Source organism: Vicugna pacos, chromosome 7 (assembly GCF_048564905.1).
Source record: "Vicugna pacos chromosome 7, VicPac4, whole genome shotgun sequence".
In the NCBI taxonomy this organism is placed as follows: Eukaryota; Metazoa; Chordata; class Mammalia; order Artiodactyla; family Camelidae; genus Vicugna; species Vicugna pacos.
The window spans coordinates 3,979,448-3,997,953 of NC_132993.1; positions in this window are offsets into that span (position 1 = coordinate 3,979,448).

Sequence of the window (18,506 nt, forward strand, 5' to 3'; positions counted from 1 at the left end):
CTGATGGGCTGGAGAGTTTCAGACAGTTTGATAACAGACCTCAAACCACAGGGTTGGTAGGGAGATCACCTAGAGCTCTGAGCTTACTCAGATCAGCTGTGCTGTTTCCGCCTCTGCGCATGGCGATTACTCCAGGTGCAAAGCTGGTCCTCCGCCGCCCCCTCCAGCTCTTCTCGCCCTCCTCCCTCACAGTTCATTCAGTCGCTCCACTTCCCCTGTGTCTACAGCCCTGCTATTTATCCTCCTGTCACTCTTGCTGAACTACTCCAGAGCTTTCCGCTGGCCAGCCTGTCTCCATGCTCTGCCTGTCCAAGACATCTCGGGTGCATTACACTGCTAGGAGAGGCGATGTGGCAAAACACAGAAAGTTTGTACATCCTGTCAGTCTCCTGTCCCCACAACCTTCAGTGGCTCCCTATTGTCATGGAATTTGATCCAAACCCTCATTATGGCATTCAAGGTCCTCCATGGTCTGCTCCTGCGTCACCGTTCTAATCTCATGTCATGTGGCGCCCCTGACACACCTGGACACAGCAGACCACAGGCCAAACCCTTGGTATTGTCAGGTCTTCGTGCAGACCCTTCAGTCTATAACATTCTTCTCTGCCTCTCCCATCCTCTCCATCCTTCAAGATTCCACTCAAGCTCATTCTTCCTTCCAATTTCAATGTCATTTTAATAAGGTCTTCTGTTCTACCAAACAGTATCATGGTTTTATTTGTAACTCTTTCCGATCCAACTCTTATGGAGAACTGAATTACAATAATATCTTTGTTTACAAAGCATTTTCACCCCATCACACATTTAATCTTCATAACAGCCCCATGAGGTGGGTATTATAAAAACTATTCTTAATCAAATAAGTGCAGCTCCTACTTTTCAAATGAGGATACATTAAAAGTTTCCTTTCGTTTGGGACACCTTCTTCAGGCCCTCTTGAGAAAACAGGAAAATGCTCAAGTGTTGAAAGCCAGCATCTGGTACGCTGAGGCACACTGTACGCCCGGGCCCGGAGGAGTCTGGGCAGTCGATCCTTCAGACTAACTTGCTCCTTTGATTATTTCAGATACACTTTGAAATGTTTGAGCTCTCCACCTCAAATGTTTTCTACTTCTAGTAACAAACACTTATGAACTTCCATGAGGCAGGCACTGTATGTTCTAGAGACTGAGGAGTATCCAATAAAAATCTAATTTTTTTGCCGACGGGAATGAAATTGCTGAGTAGTGTAATTGGACGCCAAGCAATCTGGACAGAGCGTACTGCCAAGAGCTGAGTCCAAATGTTTCCTGCCATTGTGCAGTCTCACAAGCAACAGGTTTTGGAGGTGTTGCCTTCCCAAGGGCAACTTACTGATGTTGATTCTGGAGCACTTTTTCGAAGCATCACAGCGGGAACTCATGTAACTGTAACAGCATGTGCAGGGAAACTCAAAGAATTTCCACCTGAACAGCGACAGGTAGGGTGGGGAGTAAGGAGCCATGGCTGCCAAGTTTGAGTCTTTTCATCCAGCTGAAACTCTGTTTGCAACAGTGTGTATCTGAAAACTGGGTACACAATTACATTGTTTCTGTGTCTTCTTGTGTTTGCTTACTTACCAGGGTTCAAGACAAACTCTAAGCAAGAGTAGTTTGCAGAAAAACATTTGGTCACTGCGTTCCCAATAATTATAACTGATAACAAATAGCTATCAGTGAAGATAAAATTTATACTGTATTCTTAATCCAGATATTTTTAGTTGTATTAGTTTTTTTTTATTAGAGTCTAGTCGGTTTACAGTGTTGTGGTAATTTCCGGTGTACAGCATAGTGATTCGGTTGTACATATATATTCCTTTTCATATTATTTTTCATTATAGGTTATTACAAGGTACTGAATATAGTTCCCTGTGCCATAGAGTAGAAACTTGTTATTTATCTGTTTTATATGCAGTAGTTAGTATCTACAAATTCCAAATTCCCAGTTTATCCCTCCACCCCCACCAAACTTCCCCCACTCTCCCTGCTGGTAACCATAAGTTTTTTTTTTCCTATGTCTGTGAATGTGTTTCTGTTTTGTAAATAAGTTCATTTGTATTCTTTTTCAGGTTCCACATATAAGTGATATCACACAGAATTTTTCTTTTTCTTTCTGGCTTACCTCACATAGAATGATGATCTCCAGGTCCATCTATGTTGCTGCAAATGGCATTATTTTATTCCTTTTAATGGCTGAGTAGTATTCCACTGTATATAGGTACCACAACTTCTTTATCCAATCATCTATCAATGGACATTTAGGTTGTTTCCAGGTCTTGGCTATTGTAAATAGTGCTTCTATGAACATTGGGGTGCATGTATCTTTTTGAATTAGAGTTTTCTCTGGATATATGCCCAGGAGTGGGATTGCTGGATCCTATGGTAAGTCTGTTTTTAGTTTTTGAAGGAAGCTCCATAATGTTTTCTACAGTGGCTGCACCAAACTGCATTCCCACCAGCAGTGTAGGAGGGTTTCCTTTTCTCCACAGTCTCTCCAGCATTTATTTTCATTGTATTAGTGTATACCAACCAAAAAAAGTATGAAACTAATGTTACTTGTTTATTAGAGTATGGAAAGAGCCTAAATTTTGAAGTCTTTGACACTGTGTCCAAATTCTGTCTCAGAAACTTAAATATGCTTCTTCATGAGTTATTCAACATCCCTAGGGTGGGTGGCTGTAGCTCAGTGGTAGAGCATGGGCTAAGCATGCATGAGGTCCTGGGTTCAATCTCCAGTACTTACACACACACACACACACACACACACACACACACATTCAAAACAACCCTCTAAGCTTCAGTTTCTTTATCTGTAAGGAAGGATTTTTCTGAGTTTTAAAGTTAGCTTATAAAAATACCAAGCAGCGAAATGTGGAGTGTTCAGTACCATCACTGATTCTCAGTGGCTGCTTCCCCTGATTAGTAATTCTCTTAACCTTAGATTTGTGTGGCCACAATCATGCAGCTCTGTCTGGCTATCTGGATTATACCTAAGGGATTAAAAAAAAAAAAGGCAGGGGTTGGGAGGGGGGTAGCTGACACAGACCTGTCCTCACTATCACTTGAGATTTGAGACTCTTTTCCATTAAGGGAGATGAGCTATACTGAATCACTCATGCCCTCTTACCATCTCTTCTTGGTGACCAATGACACTTCATTGTCATGGTACTAAAGTTTTTTGATTTGGAGCTAAATAGCTTATATTGGTAAAAGGTGCAGGCTTTGAAGCCAAACTGCCTGGGTTCGGATTTTAGCTCTGACTTTATTCGTTTAGTAGTAAGTACTTTCTAGATGCTGGCGTGGGGCTGAGAGCCTGGGGTCTAAAGATGAACACCTGTGAGGCGGGTAGAGGAGGCGATATGTATATATATACATGACAGTCTCTCAACATGCAAGGACAGAGTGGGGACATTGTGGGGGCTGCTGAGGAGAGAATAACTAATTCTGATCAGGAGAACGAGGACAAGCTCCACAGAGGGAGGAACATTTGAAAATGAAAGAACGGAAAGCGGGAAAAGAAGAATCGCATTTGCAAAGGCACAGAGGCTTATTTCAGGAAATGACTAGACCAGTGTGAGCTGACGCAGGCTGTGTTGGTGGAGACGAAGTTAGAAAGAAGAATTTGAAATCCAGTTGGGGAAAACCTTCAGCACTAGTCTATGACATTTGGAGTTTATTCTGGGCAATAAATACCCAAAGATTTTTCAGGAGGAAATTGTGTGTGTGTGTGTGTGTGTGTCTGGCTGGTTGGCTGGCTGGCTGGCTGGAGGGACAAGGGAAAATGAAATTGAATGCAAGGAAATTAACTAGGGAACCAATGAGGTAGTTCAAATACAGGGTCATGATGGCAATAGGAATAGAAAAGACATTGCAGTGGTAGAAATATAGAAATAAAAGGTCCAAGGACCAGTGGATTTTTTTTTTAAGTGAGGAAGAGAAAGACAAAATAACTGCTGTATTTAGCTTGGATGGCTCCATGCATCGTAAAGCCATGAACTGAGATGAAAAAAGGACCAGCAGTTTCCCTTTGAGGCAGTTCTAGGACATACAGGGAAAGATGCTCAAGGAGCAGTTGGAAATGCTGGTCTGGAGCTAAGCAGGGAGGGCAGGCACCCTTCACTGCTCCAGGACCATAAAAAGGACGTAACTAATTCTCTGTTATGTTTGGAAGGGGCAGGGCAGGTCACTGGGTTATTCATCTTTGTCTGTGTCTATGACACAGGGATATAGAAATGTCAAAACTCTTCCCGCTGCACCGCAAGGCTCCTCTCTCCAGTTATCTGCCCAGCTCTTTCAGCTGTCATATCTTTGGCTTGCATCCCAGATTCAATTATTCGGTTCCATTGTCTCTATAAATTTATTTGTGCTTGTCAGATTGTGTGTCCTGATTTGGGCTTGGACAATGCGAGTACCTTAGTCATCAGTTGTCCATAACCCTGCACACTCTGCCCCTGGTCTGCAGACACTTCTTCTGTCCCGCAAACACATTGACAATCCCTGACTTTGGCACTGAACAAACACATACCCCATCAGAGGTCCCAGTTTCTACCAGAGTCTATCTATCTGACAACTATTTTTTTTAATCCAGGGGCTCTCAGAAAAACTGATTTAACAAATGGAAGAAGAAAAGAGGTAAGGAGGAAAACAAGATAGATTAAGAGAGAAGACCCCAGGTGGAACTTCCAGGTAAAGCTGGTCTGCCTCAAAGGCCCTTCAGTGGTAAAGGCGTTAGGTGAGAAAGCAGATAGGGGAGCAATTACCCAGGTCTGAAGAGCACTTCATTCTCAAAACAGCATTGTAAGAAGGGCGCTGTTAATACTCTACAGATTCCACGATTGCTCTCTGTGTCACTGCCTGAAACTCTAGATTCCATTTTTTTAAAAAATGTAAACAACTCTGGGAAGGTTAAGAAGTTTAGGACTTTCACATAGCATCATAAATTAGCAGCTGCTTTCCTGAGCCAGCTACTGAGGGAATGGGAGATTGGATGCAGGACACAGAGGACAAGGCTGGTGGGGAGAAGAGGATTGTTTGTTTTTTAAGGCTTGGACAACTGCCAGGGGCACTGAATATTTAATTACTACTGCAGGAAGAGGGTAACACTGAAGCAGAAAACCTCCCATAGAAAAGGGGCTTAAGGCAGCTTGAGGGCTCTTGGACTTAATCCCCCAAGGGGAGCATCACTGGGGTAGAGCAAACGGTGCTCTGCCCCCACCCCCATCCTGCAGCGCCTCCTGCAAATCTAAGTCCATACTCTGCCAGCGACACAGTAAGAGTCTTCACGGGTAATTAAATACAATGTCTAATATTCTTTATGTGGCAATATGTTCTAATTCAAACAACTGAATGTACAAGAAACTTTTGGAACTCCATCCATGTTTAAGTCAGAAGCTGACTAATAAGAAAAACAGGTAACTTTTTTAAACGCTTACTAATCACGGGTAATTGTGTTTACTCCCTGTCATCGCGCTGGGGGACTGCTGCTGTTGTCACCATGCTCATTCTGTACAGAGGGATGCAGCTTCAGAAGCCAGGATTCAAGGCAGCAAAACGAGCCACTCCTTAGGCAGGACACTCGAGTCCAGTGACCGTCATTGTTATCCTTCTGTAAAGGAGAAAGTGTTGTCAGTCAGCGCGACAGTTCTGGGCACTATCTTCACAGGAGGCGGGGGGAGCCGTGACTAAAGGTGGAGATCTTAAAACAACATAAATGTCCATCGACAGATGCCTGGATAAAGAAGTTGTGGTATATTTGTACTATGGAATACTACTCAGCTATAAAAAAAAGAATAAAATAAAGCCATTTGCAGCAACATGGATGGACTGGAGAATGTCACTGTAAGTGAAGTAAGCCAGAAAGAGAAAGAAAAATACCATATGATACCACTTGTGTGGAATTTTTATTTAAAAAAAAAAGACACAAATGAACTTATTTACAAAACAGAAACAGCCTCACAGACATAGAGAACAAACTTATGGTTACCAGGGTGGGGTGGGGGTGGGGATGGATAAATTGGGAGTTCAAGATTTGCAAATATTAACTACTACATATAAAATGGATAAACAAAAAGTTTCTTCTGTATATAGCATAGGGAACTATATTCAATATCTTAAGAAAAAAAAAAAGGTGGAGCCAAGTGGACAGGGGTTCAAATTCTGAGTCTGTCACTTAGAATCTGAGTTACCCTAGACCAGTTTCTCATTCTGCCTGAGATGTTCCTCTGTAAAACGGGGGAAACAAGGCTGAGGATGTAGCAATGGTGTGAAAGTTAGACCAGCTGACAGAAATTGTGCCTGAACTTAATAAGCGTTCAGTCCATGGCAGCAGCGCCTCTGTCTGCCATCCCTGCCTTGGTGGCAGATATGTAAGATCTGCGGTGGGCATCTGGAAATACGCAATACTGAACAGGAAACTGCAAGGATCTCACCAAAACGGTAGAGTCTGATACTGCCTTCTAGATCTTCTCTGGATTCTTACACAGAACTTCCCCCCAAGTAACAACAGGCAGGCAAATGATCAGAAGCATTTCCACTCAGCCTCTAGCAGTGGCTGGCCTCAAAGCGATGTGGTTATATTTATAACCCTCACGGGAATTACCTACAGTTGACAGAAGAGAAAAATTATGCAAATTCTCAAGCTAGATCGGTTGAGCCATTGAGATCAATCACTAGGCTGAAAAAAAAAACCCAAAAATAAACAAAAAAACCACACAGCCACCTCTTGTGTTTGGCTTTGCTGTTTTGTCTTTGGGATAGAAGGCACTGGAACATAACGGGAGAAACACAAAAGATTACAAAATATTCCAGAAACCCCTCCACGGATCTGTGCGGTTACCTACACTGGTCGTAAATGGCTCAGGCAGCAAGCCCGGCAGTCTTGAACCTCTAGCTTCAGGTTCCTCATCCGCGACTCAGGAACATTGAAATCCTGTCTTGGAGGAGCTAGAAAAGGCAAAGGATCAGCAGACGTTTCACAGCCCCTCACCTGTTCTTCCAGCGCACCTGTGCTCCGCTCCTGGGGCGCGAGGGCGAACAAAAACCGGCCACACTCTCTCGCACGGTTTATTGCCTCGCTAAGGAGGGAGGGTTGCACGTGTGTGAAAAAAGGGAGGGAAGGATCTTTCTCGGGTGTGGAATCCATGGGGAGGAGTTAGACTGTTAAGGGTGCAGTAGAAACTCAGGTTTTTTCATCAAGTCTACCTTGTTTGAAACTATCTGAACCTGTGAAGATGGCTCTGTCATCACTTTATAGACGAGGGAGCCACGTCCCAGAGAGGCTAAGAAGCTGGCCAAGAGCGCGAGGCTGGTAAGCAGCGGAGTCAGAATTCGAATGTGTCCCTCCGATCCCACACTTCACAATGCAAATGCCCTTAGGGAACACAAGCCTGTTGAACTATTCTCTCTCTCCAGAAATATCTTCGCATTTTTCCAGATTTTTTTTGACATTAATGACTAAAGTGTTCAATCCAGCTGTGGAGACTCAGGGTCATACGTCATCACTCCAAGGCAAGTTGGGGTCATACACACATACACACAAGTCTTGTTACGTTTATGTGCTACCACATTAATATTATTCTAAAACATACACAAAAATAAAAATGTAGAAGAATAAAATAAATAATATTTTAAATAATTCTCATTTTAGTTTGTCTATTAATGGAACAGAACACACTTTATTTTATGATGGATTGTGCCATATTATTTCGCAAGATTTTTTTTTTTTAAATGGAGGTACTGGGGATTGAATGAGCACACACTCTACCACTGAACTATACCCACCTTCAATTTCACAAAGCCTTGATTTAACACTGGGATACAGTTACTCAAAGCCTGATATCAAATTTGTTTCCTTCTGTACTTGTTTCATGACTGAAACTTACCCACACCGCTGAGAAAGCTACTCCACCAAGGCCAGGAACTGAGGAGCTCAACCTTAAACTCACAGATTCTTTGGACCGCTCTGTGATGAAATAACTAAGGGACCTATGTGTGGTATAAATATGTTCAGGGTCATTCCCCATCTCTTTACAAAACTTTTGTGAAGATCACACAATTTAAGATAATACAATAGGGTAGGGGGAGATACAGCTCAGTGGTAGAGTGCGTGCTTAACATGCATGAGGTCCTGGGTTCAATCCTCAGTACTTCCACTGAAAAATAAACCTAATTACCTCCCCCCACAAAAAAATGTTTTTTTAAAAAAAGATAATGCAATACATGCATAAGGCCACTTAACCCCATGCACATAAACTGCATGTAAACTACCAACTTCATGGTGTGCAGAGAGCGAGGGAGTGTGGAGGGACTGTGTCAGCCCCTTGGAGCATCCACTCTTTTTCATTTTCCATCAGTGACACATGACCAGCTAAGGCACTGACCTGTGTCCACCAGGCTCCTAGGTATCAGCAAAGTTTTGTTTCATGTCTGTTATATAAAAAGTAGATACAATCAGAATTCTTTGTTTCCCCTGCAACCTTGTGGGTTTTCTTACATATACCCAGTTCAGAGATCAGTGCTCCAGGGAGGTGACAAGCACTCTGCAGGTTGTGAAGGCCCCATGTGCCCAGCCTCAGGCTTGTAACCTAGCAGGTGCCCCAAGCAGATGCCGAAACCCAAGCCCTAACTGTAGTGACCCAGTTGGGTCCTGGGTCCCAGGTTCCAGGTTCCAGGCATGATGGCCACTAAACAAAGTCCTTACTCCACCCACTGAGGGTAAAGGGAAACCTAATCATTTTTTGTTTTGTTTTGTTTTCTCATTAGCTCAGTGGTTAGGCAGGACCAAACTGAAAGGCTACAGGTGCTCAATTCTGCAGTTGGACAGGGCCATTTATAGTCAGCAACTTACAATACCAAGTCACCAAGAAAACCGTTTGGAATACCCTTGGTTTCAGGAGACGGAACATTCAGCAAAACACATGGCCTCCCTATATCTGAACTACCTTGTCTGCGAAATGAAGAGGTTAAACCAGGTGATCCTTGCTCCCAAATCTTTTAATTCTACGAAATAAAAAGGAAACCAATACGAGTTACCTCTGGAAATTCATAAATTTCATTTGCTCCTTTGTAATCTTTTATTTAAAAAAAAAAGCTAAGAGAAAATGTTTAATACTTTTCTACATTAAGGATTGTAGAATCCGTACCCTTGAGTTCCAGCTGCATCTCAGACAGGATTTAGAATTTTTGGACTTGGAAACAGAGCACATATAGACCATCACACCACGTCAGCGGGAGACAGAGCAGCACGCCGTAATCAGTCACATTAGTGTTTCTGCAGTGAAACATAGGCCTTCTCACAATAAGCAGGATAAAGACGAAAAACAGTGTTACAGTGGTTCAAGTTTTACAGCCAAAAAGTTTGCCACGTACTTCACAAAAACCCTTCTGTTTTCAGACCTCTTTTGGACTTCAGAATTGCTTCAAGGGATTGCAGACCCGAGGTGTGTCCTCACTCGTGCTAACCCCTAGGTAGTCATTTTTCATGTGTGGTGTAAATCAACCTAATATTAGTAAGTTCCAAATACTTCACAACCTTCTAGTACTTGTATTATTCAGAATTTAAATGCCAAAATTCATACCCTTTCTAAGTTCTTCCAGTAATTAATCGCTATTGTAGAAGAAAATTAGGATTGGTCTAATTTGATCCTTTTCAAAACCAAGACTTGAGATTTTTGCAATCGGCTTTCTGAACATTTTCAGGATTAAAATTAAGAGGACTGGACCGTAATCTCCAGTTACACTCTTTCTCCTCGCTTCCTAAATAAAGGCGGTCCGTTTACCAGAACCAACTCCTCCCTCTTCGGATTCCTTATAACTAGTGTCCTTCAGTGTCTCCCACTCTGCAAGTCACCGGCATGAAGCCACCTGCAGAAATTCAGCATGTCAGCATCATCCCGCTCGGACGGAGCGAAAACTACCTGGAGAAAATGTGGACAAAGATGTTCAAGAACTGTCTCGTCCTCTTTTTCTGGGAGAAACCTTCCCATAATTCCTGGCTTCATGGCTGCCTGTAAATCGTGAGCAAGGTAGAGGAGGTCTTGGCTCCAACATCCCCTTTGACCAGGAATGTGCTCGGACATCTACAGTCCACAGCTCACTTTCCATTATCCACACGGAATGGGGGCGAACACGCATTTTAACTGACCGATTATGATAACCATCTTTTCTCAAGGTGAGCTAGGTTAATTTTCCACTCCTTTTACTGTATTTTCTCAGCTCACCTTCAAGTGGAAATTCTAATGATTTTAAACTCTCACCCCTTTGGCTGGCTCTTAAGAGGAAAAGAAGTGAGAAGCCCGAATCAGCTTTCAAGTCAAAATGTGGAACCATCAAGGGACCATTTCCCCCTTTACTTTATGACACCATGACATCTAGAACAAAGATACGTACTCAGAGGCATTACGTATATTTAATATATGTTTATACATTTTTTTATATTTTTAGCCACTCCTGTGTTATTCAAAATATAAAACTTAAATGCTCCATGAAGATCAAAATACTACATGTCTTTTGCTTCACTGTATCTTGCCATAAAAACAGTCGCGCCATTGGAGAAGAAAATTAAAAGGGACTGACAAGGCTTGTTCTCATAATTGTGCTTTATAATTGATTGATTGATTGCTGTCAGCCATCAATATCACTCTACTGTCGGTCAATGTCTTAGAAGGATAAATGGAAAATCGGAAGATTTGATTAGTTACTATGACTACTCACAAAGATATAAGTAAAATTCAGCTAAAATAGTAGAATGTTGCCTTAATTGAAGGTGCACCATCAACTGCTGCTTTAAATTAAGTGTTTAGAAAATTTAGTGAGTGAAAAAAAATGATACCTTATAATTGAAGATGAAAGGTAAGCGCATGTTCCTGCAAAGTGCCGAACGTTTATTATAGCGCCTTCTCCCCAGCTGTAATCACCAGTGGAGAGTGAGCCCAACTACATCCTCCTGGAGAAACCCTCGATGAGCTTTCACCCCTTTGTGGCTTTGAGAGGACATGTCACCCACCTTTTGATCCTATCTCCAAGTTTTGGGTAACTTTTTAAATAGTCCCCCCTGCTGTGAATACAAGTAATAGCTGAAGATTATTTTTGACGATAAGCAAAGGCTGGCCTCCTTCTCTTTGTTCTGATTGTTAATACAACCAAGAGTGTTGTATTAATTTGTCAAGTGCAACTCTCAAAATAGCCACGGATTAGAGTAATTATTCTGCTATTTAATTTGATTTTAAAATTACTTGAAAGACCCTTCATCTCAGTGTAAGATGTTTGAGGAGCACTCCATTTTTCTGATGGAAAAGAAAATCAGCAGTTAGCAGTAGCTTTGTCCTGCCTCTGTGAGTGTGTGTGTGTCTGTGTGTGTGTGTACAGTGGACTCACAAAGGGCACCCTAACACCTTCACTTATCATGCTCAGTTACTTATTTAGAGCCCCCATGTTTCCAAAATGGTTGCAGACTCACTCCCTAAGTTCTTTTTTCTCTCCAGGAAAGAAGTTCTGTAGATACTTGCCTCTGGATGTCCCAAGGGTACCTCAAGTTCAAGCACATACAAAGAGATAAGCTGTTATCCTTGCCAACAAACTAAGCTTTCTCTCTGTGGGCCATCATCATTCTCCACTTGTCACCAAAGCCAGATACCCAAAGTCGTGCGTGGTCTCTGGTAGAGTATAATTTTCAAAATGAGAAAATTCATGATTATTGTGTAAATATAAAAGGAACACTTGTCAAATATGCTATTCAACTCACTCATTAATGGGAGAAATAGTAAGATGTTAAGACTAGTGTGATGACCAAATGAGAAGCGAGATAATGAAGAAATATTAGGATGATTGATGGACTGAATTAAAAACTAGCTAATACCTAGAGGGCAATCGAACATAATCTTTGGGGTCTTCTTCCCGCTGGACAGAAAATATTGGCATCTCTACCAGACAAAAATCTATAAGTTAACAGGTAACTTCTCTACATCTAGGAACTCCAGCCACTAGTAAACAACTAGTTGAACAGAATACATCCTGTGATGACCCTTGGGCAGGTTTTTGCCCTTGTGTGTCATGGATGAGCTGTGCAGCCTTCTTCTATACCTTGTTCCCAAGTTTGGGAATTTTTCTCAGCATCTCCTGACTCTTCCCTGGCCCCTAGGCTCTCAATTTCTGTCAGTTTTCCCCCTATGGCATCCCTGCGAACATCCCCTCCATTCATAATGCTATAGCCCTCGTTTGTATCTTCATCCTCTCACCTTGGCTTTCTTCCAAAACCATCTCCCAAATTCTATGCCGTTGTCAGGGGAAATTGAAATCTGATCAATGTCATCATGTTTTAGCCACTTTGTTTGTCTTTCTCTATCTGGCCTGCTTGACTTAGTCTGATCATCTCCAGGTCCATCCATGTTGCTGCAAGTCTGAGCCAAGCATTTCTCATTTAGCAAAACGAACCTTCAAGTGTATACGGCACAAACTATGATCAGGAATATGTTCTCATAGGCCTTTCCCAAGGAATTACTGGAGAACGGTTGTCAAACACCAAAGTGACTAGAGACAGACAAACATAGGGGTAAACAGCGAGCATAAAATATATAGTTAGTTGAAGAACTAAGAGTAAATGTGAGTTAAAGAGGAGAAATATGGAGGGGTTATTGGGATCATGTGTGTTAAATTTTTCTCTTCGCTGTTTTATGAATCACAGTTGGTGGCACTGCAAACATTGTTTCTTGGAGAGTGTTGTGTGTTGTTATGAGGTATGTTAGTTCCGTGAGTCCGTATGAGACAGCCCAATTCCATCATTTCCTTGAGAACCCAAATTCTGCTGCGGCAGAAATACAGTACAGCTGCAGTATAGAAAAGGTGAAGGAAAAACCCTACAGTCCTGCATTTGATTTGGAAATATCAATATGCACTCATGAAGTGTTTTATCTTTAAATATGTAATTGCTAGCTCTCTCCAAAGTAAAAGTCCAGAAACCATGAAGAACCTCAAAAAGCACACCTCATTCTCAGATCATAGTCTTAAAAAACAGTTTCCTGTTCAAATAAATCAGAGCATCTTGGAGAAATGCCTGCTTCAGGTCTGGGGCAGGAAATATACAAGATAAGCCTCAAATATCTTCTCATACTAGAAAGTGAAAAAGCTGTCAAAGACTTTAGGGTGAGGGCAAAAGGACTTAAGAGCCAACCTAGGGGCCCCCAAGGCCAAAGAGGGGACAATCTGAGTTTCAATGAAGATAAGAATTACAATGAATTAAAGCCCATCAAATATGCTTCAATCCAGGAGTTCACATAATATTAAGAAACCAAATTACCTTCTGAGAATGACAGGAAACCAAAACATTATTTGTAAAGTAAGTAAATAAAAATAGACACTTATCCTCACTTTCGTGCATGAACTTTACCAATGGGTTCCTTAAGAGCAGAGGAGGGGAGATTTTCTTATAAAATCATTTCAGCTTACAAATTAAAATGAAAGATAAAATCAGAATATCATCATCTGGCAACCTCTAATAAATGAACGGATCTTGGGATTTGTGTATCAATGGCTGCTAGCATGAAAGAAAAAATAGAAGTAAAATTGGATTATGATCAAACTTCTGGCAGTGACACTTCATCCCAGAAGAAAATGGGGGAAATTCTTGTGAGCCAAGGATTTCCTGTTCAGTGAAACTGACCCTGAGGTATAAACAGCACAGATAACCTATCATCAGGAAAACCAGAAATTGTGTGTCTTCTGATGAAAGAACACAACATCACCCCAGGCTGGCCGAAGGGACCACAGCTGAGTCAGAGCAAGCCTCAGGGCGCAGTACCCAGCGTCAGTGAGGCCATGCCACACCCAGAAATCTCACGCGTTGCTGGAGTTGGTACGGCCACTTTGCACAACCGTTTAACGTAACAGTACTGATTAAAGTCAACTATTTGTGACCCAGCAACTCTGTTCCCAAGTATGTTTATATCCAAGCTGAGTACTATGTAAAGTACTACCTCACACAACATGGATAAATTTCATAGGCGTTGGGTTGAGCAAAAGGAGCTGATAACAATACGTATGAACGGTCTGGTTCCATTTACATGAAGATGAAGAAGGGGCAGAGCTAATGTTATGGAATTATGAGCAGCTCCTCGCTCTGGGTGGGGCAGGGTCGGGTAGAGCCTGGGAGGGAACCTAGGGGAACATTCTTAGGTGTTGGAAATAATCTATATTCTGTTTTGGGTGGGAATTTTTCCACTGTACACGTTGTAAAAATTCATTAAACTCTATGTACTGAACATATATTACATCCAAATTAGAAAGTATAAATAAAAAACAATGAGCTTAGTGGGGTAGGTAGAGCTCGGTGGTAGAGAGCATGCCTAGCATACACGAGGTCCTGGGTTCAAGCCCCCGCACCTCCATTAAATAAATGGATGAATATACCTAATTACCTCCCCGCAAAAAAACCCAAAACAAACCAAAAGAGCCAATGAACTCAAATATATACTCCCACAATTTCCAATCCTGAGTAACCATGCTGATACGTTCTTACTCATTTCTCTAGTATGCCTTATTTACCCTGCACATTTGTCTACAAATTGGGCTAAAGTTCTGTTACAATGTATCTAATCTTCACTTTGAAACAAGTCTACAGTTTCCTCCTATGCCCCTTATGTATAAAGATTCTATGACTACCAAAACAAAAACAAAAACAAGACAGCGAAGTATCCAGGCAGTGGACGTCAACAGAAGTGGTCGTACCTGGCGTACCTCGGTCATTATCTGCCAAATGGAGGCTTTCGCCGAGTCTCTCCTTCCGTGGGTGCCTCTTTCTTCACATGCTGAAAGGAGGGAATAATACTCACACTGTTCGTGTGTCTCAGAGGTTAGGAGGTTACGTGGGAAGATGATTATGAACATGCTTTAGAAATCAGTGATGCGCTTGTCGAATGCAGCCGTTTATAACTGGTGCCTATCACAGTGTTAAAAAAACCCAGAATAAATGCTCAGTAAACAATGAAGAATTAATTGATTATTACTAGCCAGCCAGCCAGGCTGCTTGAGGAAACCCTAAAAAGTCACATCTTCAGTGTAAATTATTTGTAAACATTTCCCTGTCAACACCAGTACCAAATTGTCGAGTTTGTTAAATTTCCAAATCAACCTTACAAAGAATTTTTACATGAGTCAAATACATGATCGGTCTATTCAACTGGGTAATGGGCCAAACTGGATTAAGTCAGAAATAAGCCTGCAGCTGAAGTGTGGGTGGAAGGCTGTTCTCTGCACCTGACAGCAGGTTAATCCGAGCAGAGGAGAGGTGGTTGCAGCTGGGCTAAGCACATGCTCTACCACTGAGCTATACCCTCCCAAAATCCAGAAGTTTTTTTGTAAAGAGAAGAGGCTATAAATTTGAAACTGCTGGAGATCTGATGTCCATTCATAGAAATTTTTCTCCCTCTTCCTTTCTCTCCTTCCCTTTTCACCTCCTTCCTCCCCTTCCTCTCCCCGTTTCCTCTATGTCCCATGATCACCAGTCCACTCGAAAAAAGTGTTTGAAGATATTGCTTACCGATCATCAGAAAGAGCTCCTAGCATCAGTCTCCTCCTTAAGCAGACCCAGACTCCAGTCCTCTTTCTGCTACTGCCTTGACCTTCTGCTACTTAATTGACCCTGATCAACTCACTCATCCTTGCTGTCAACAGGGAGGCTGACAATGCCTCCCCGTCCCCCTGCAGGGATTGCTGGAAGGTCACATGAGGTAATGCACGTGACAGTGCCTTGACGAACGGAGAAGACTGATCCAAATGTCAGGTGTTATTATTAATAATTCATGAGCCGGAACACTGACTGGTATTCTCTAACCAGAGTAAATTGGTTCTTGGGTTTAGATTTTCTATTCCGTTTAGTCTTATGAGAAAATGGCTTTCACTAAAAACTGGAAATGTCAGGGTGGCTCATTCTCAACAAGTGGTGGCTCATTCTCAACAAGTGGTTTGCAATGCAAGATGCTGAAAATTAAAGACCTAACTGTGTCAACAGAGACAATGAACTCAAGGCTAAAGCTTATTGTCCAATGTCCAAAAAAAAAAAGTTAGAACAAAAGGCTTTTAATAATCTCCTCTGTTGAAGCTTTTGGGAAGGCGCTGAATGCCATGGGGAATCAACAGCCGTCTAGCGGGATTTGGTGACATCAGTGTGAGTCATGCTCGTGTGTAAAACTAGTCTGAGGTCATTTTCAGCTAATCAAATGGGTGGCTGGAGAGAGGTGTCATTCACTATTTATTACCTCAACCAGCAACAAAAGGACTGGATTTAGTTCATGGAAACCAAGCGCTTAATGAATCAGGCTAAATGAGAGGGTGGTAATTGTGTCATTACGGCCCTAGTACTGGGGATCTGTCTCCTTCTTACACCGGCCCTAAGGCAACTTTTCCAAAGGTGATTCTATGGTCAGTTAACAAGCTTTCTGCTTTCAGCTGTAGGGCTTTTCTCACTGCCGTCACTGAGAAGTGGTTTCTGGGTTACCAGGAGTTTGTTCTGGGTCATTGGAGGTGTTCGTTATTGGTCTGCAAAAATGGTGATGCCCGTTAAACGCTCCTCCAATGGCAGGTGTCTAATCAGCCAGTTGATGTGCCTCCCAAGAAAAACGAAAGCTGATTGTACTGAATGGCTTCTGGAAGCCAGCCTCATTTTCTTACCATGCCACCACATCAGACAAGCGCACAAATTATTACAATTTAAGGAAGGTGCCAGAAAAGACACCAAAAGTGCTGTGGGGGTGGGGAAGACAGAAGGACTGAACCTTCCTGTGTCTGCAGGCGTTCTTAAGACAGATTGAAATAGAGACAGAGGGGAAGAGTTAAAGGCTGGAAGTAATAAGAATCTGGGAAAACCATGGTGGCAGGGCTAGAAGAGGAGGGATGAATGAAAGAGTTGTTTTTTTTTTTAAGACAATATAGATTGAGTAGCAAAAGCAACAAAAGTTAAAGAGAACATCGGCTTTCAGTCTGAGCCTGTGGGAAAGAAGTGAAGTAATTAAGCAAAGTGAAGAAGTGAGGGGGAGGGGAAAGATGATTTGGGTTTGGGATACGCTGCTTGACAAGGCATGGATACCTGGGTAGAGAGAAGACGAATAGGCAGGGAGCCAGACCCAGGATGCCATCTGCCCTCCGCAGTGAATGTCTTCTGATGGAGCATCGTTGAAGATTCAGGGCAAGATGCCGCTTAGGAATCATCTAGGTCCAAAATCTTAGTTGTCAGTTCCAGGAGGTAGAGAAGATGGACAGGAATGGGAAACAACATGGGGCAGAACAGTGGTTCTCATACTTGAGCCTCCACCAGTATCCCCCTGTGGGTTTATTCAAACACAGATTGCTGGGCCTACCCTTAGTTTCAGATTCCACAGGTCTCAGGGAGGGGCTGGGGTGTGGGACCTAGAATTTGCCTTTCTTACCAGTTCCCAGGTGCTGGTCTGGGGACCACACTTTGAAAACTGCTGGTGTCGAGGAAGAAGTACGGGCTTTGGGTTCATAAGAACCTGAGGTCAGTTTCCAACTCTATCCAGTTACCTAACCTCTCTGGAAGCTTCAGTTTTCTCAAATAGAAAAATGAAGAAATGAGGGGAAGGTATGGCTCAGGGGTAGAGCTATAGCATGCACGAGGTCCTGGGTTCCATCCTTAGTACCTCCATTAAATAAATACATAAATAACCTAATTACCTCCCTGCTAAAAAAATTTTTTTAATGAAGAAATAAACTACTGACCTTGAAGAGGAAAGGGTACTTGTGTGTAACTTATTAATAGTGTCTGGTGCACAGGTGGTGCTCAGTGTGTGATCTTACAGGTGGACAGGTAGGAGGAAGATAAGATGATTGGAAGGGAGGGAGGTAAGCAGACAGTCATACAGGAGAGCAGGAACCTGCCAGATGCAGGCAGGGAGAGAGGCTATGACAAGTTGTACGAGGAAATTTGTGATCAAAAGGAGATACGTCAGCATGGTTGCCGGAGCCAACAAGCCTTCAGCCCAGGTGCTTTTTCACCTGGTGCCTGGGTTTGCCAGCAGGGTTACTGACTATTTGAGGAAACAGCTGGGGAGCAAGAATAAACACGGTAGCTAGACAGACATAAGACATAAGAGATGATAAAGCGAACCGTGATGGTGCTTGGGCTTCACGGTCCAGGTTGGGGGGTGACCATGGCATGTGCATTTCAAAAGAAGACACACACTCCTCGTCTCAGATGCTGGGCGTGGGAAGCACAAGATGGGTGCAGACCACCATCACCCGGACTCTTCTCTTTTTCCGGGCAAGGCTGAGGGCTTAGCAGGGTGCCACGAGCGTTGAGTATGAGCAGGAAATGGGGAGAGAAGGAAGGTAGCAAGTTCCACTAAATGCAGGACGAGCTGCATCATCTGCAGGGCCCCCAGCAAAGTAGAAATGTGGGGCTGTGAGTCAAGAAGTATTAAGAATTTCAAGATAGTGTCAGCATGCTGAACCAAGCTCGGGACCATCTCAAGTGTGGAGCCCTGT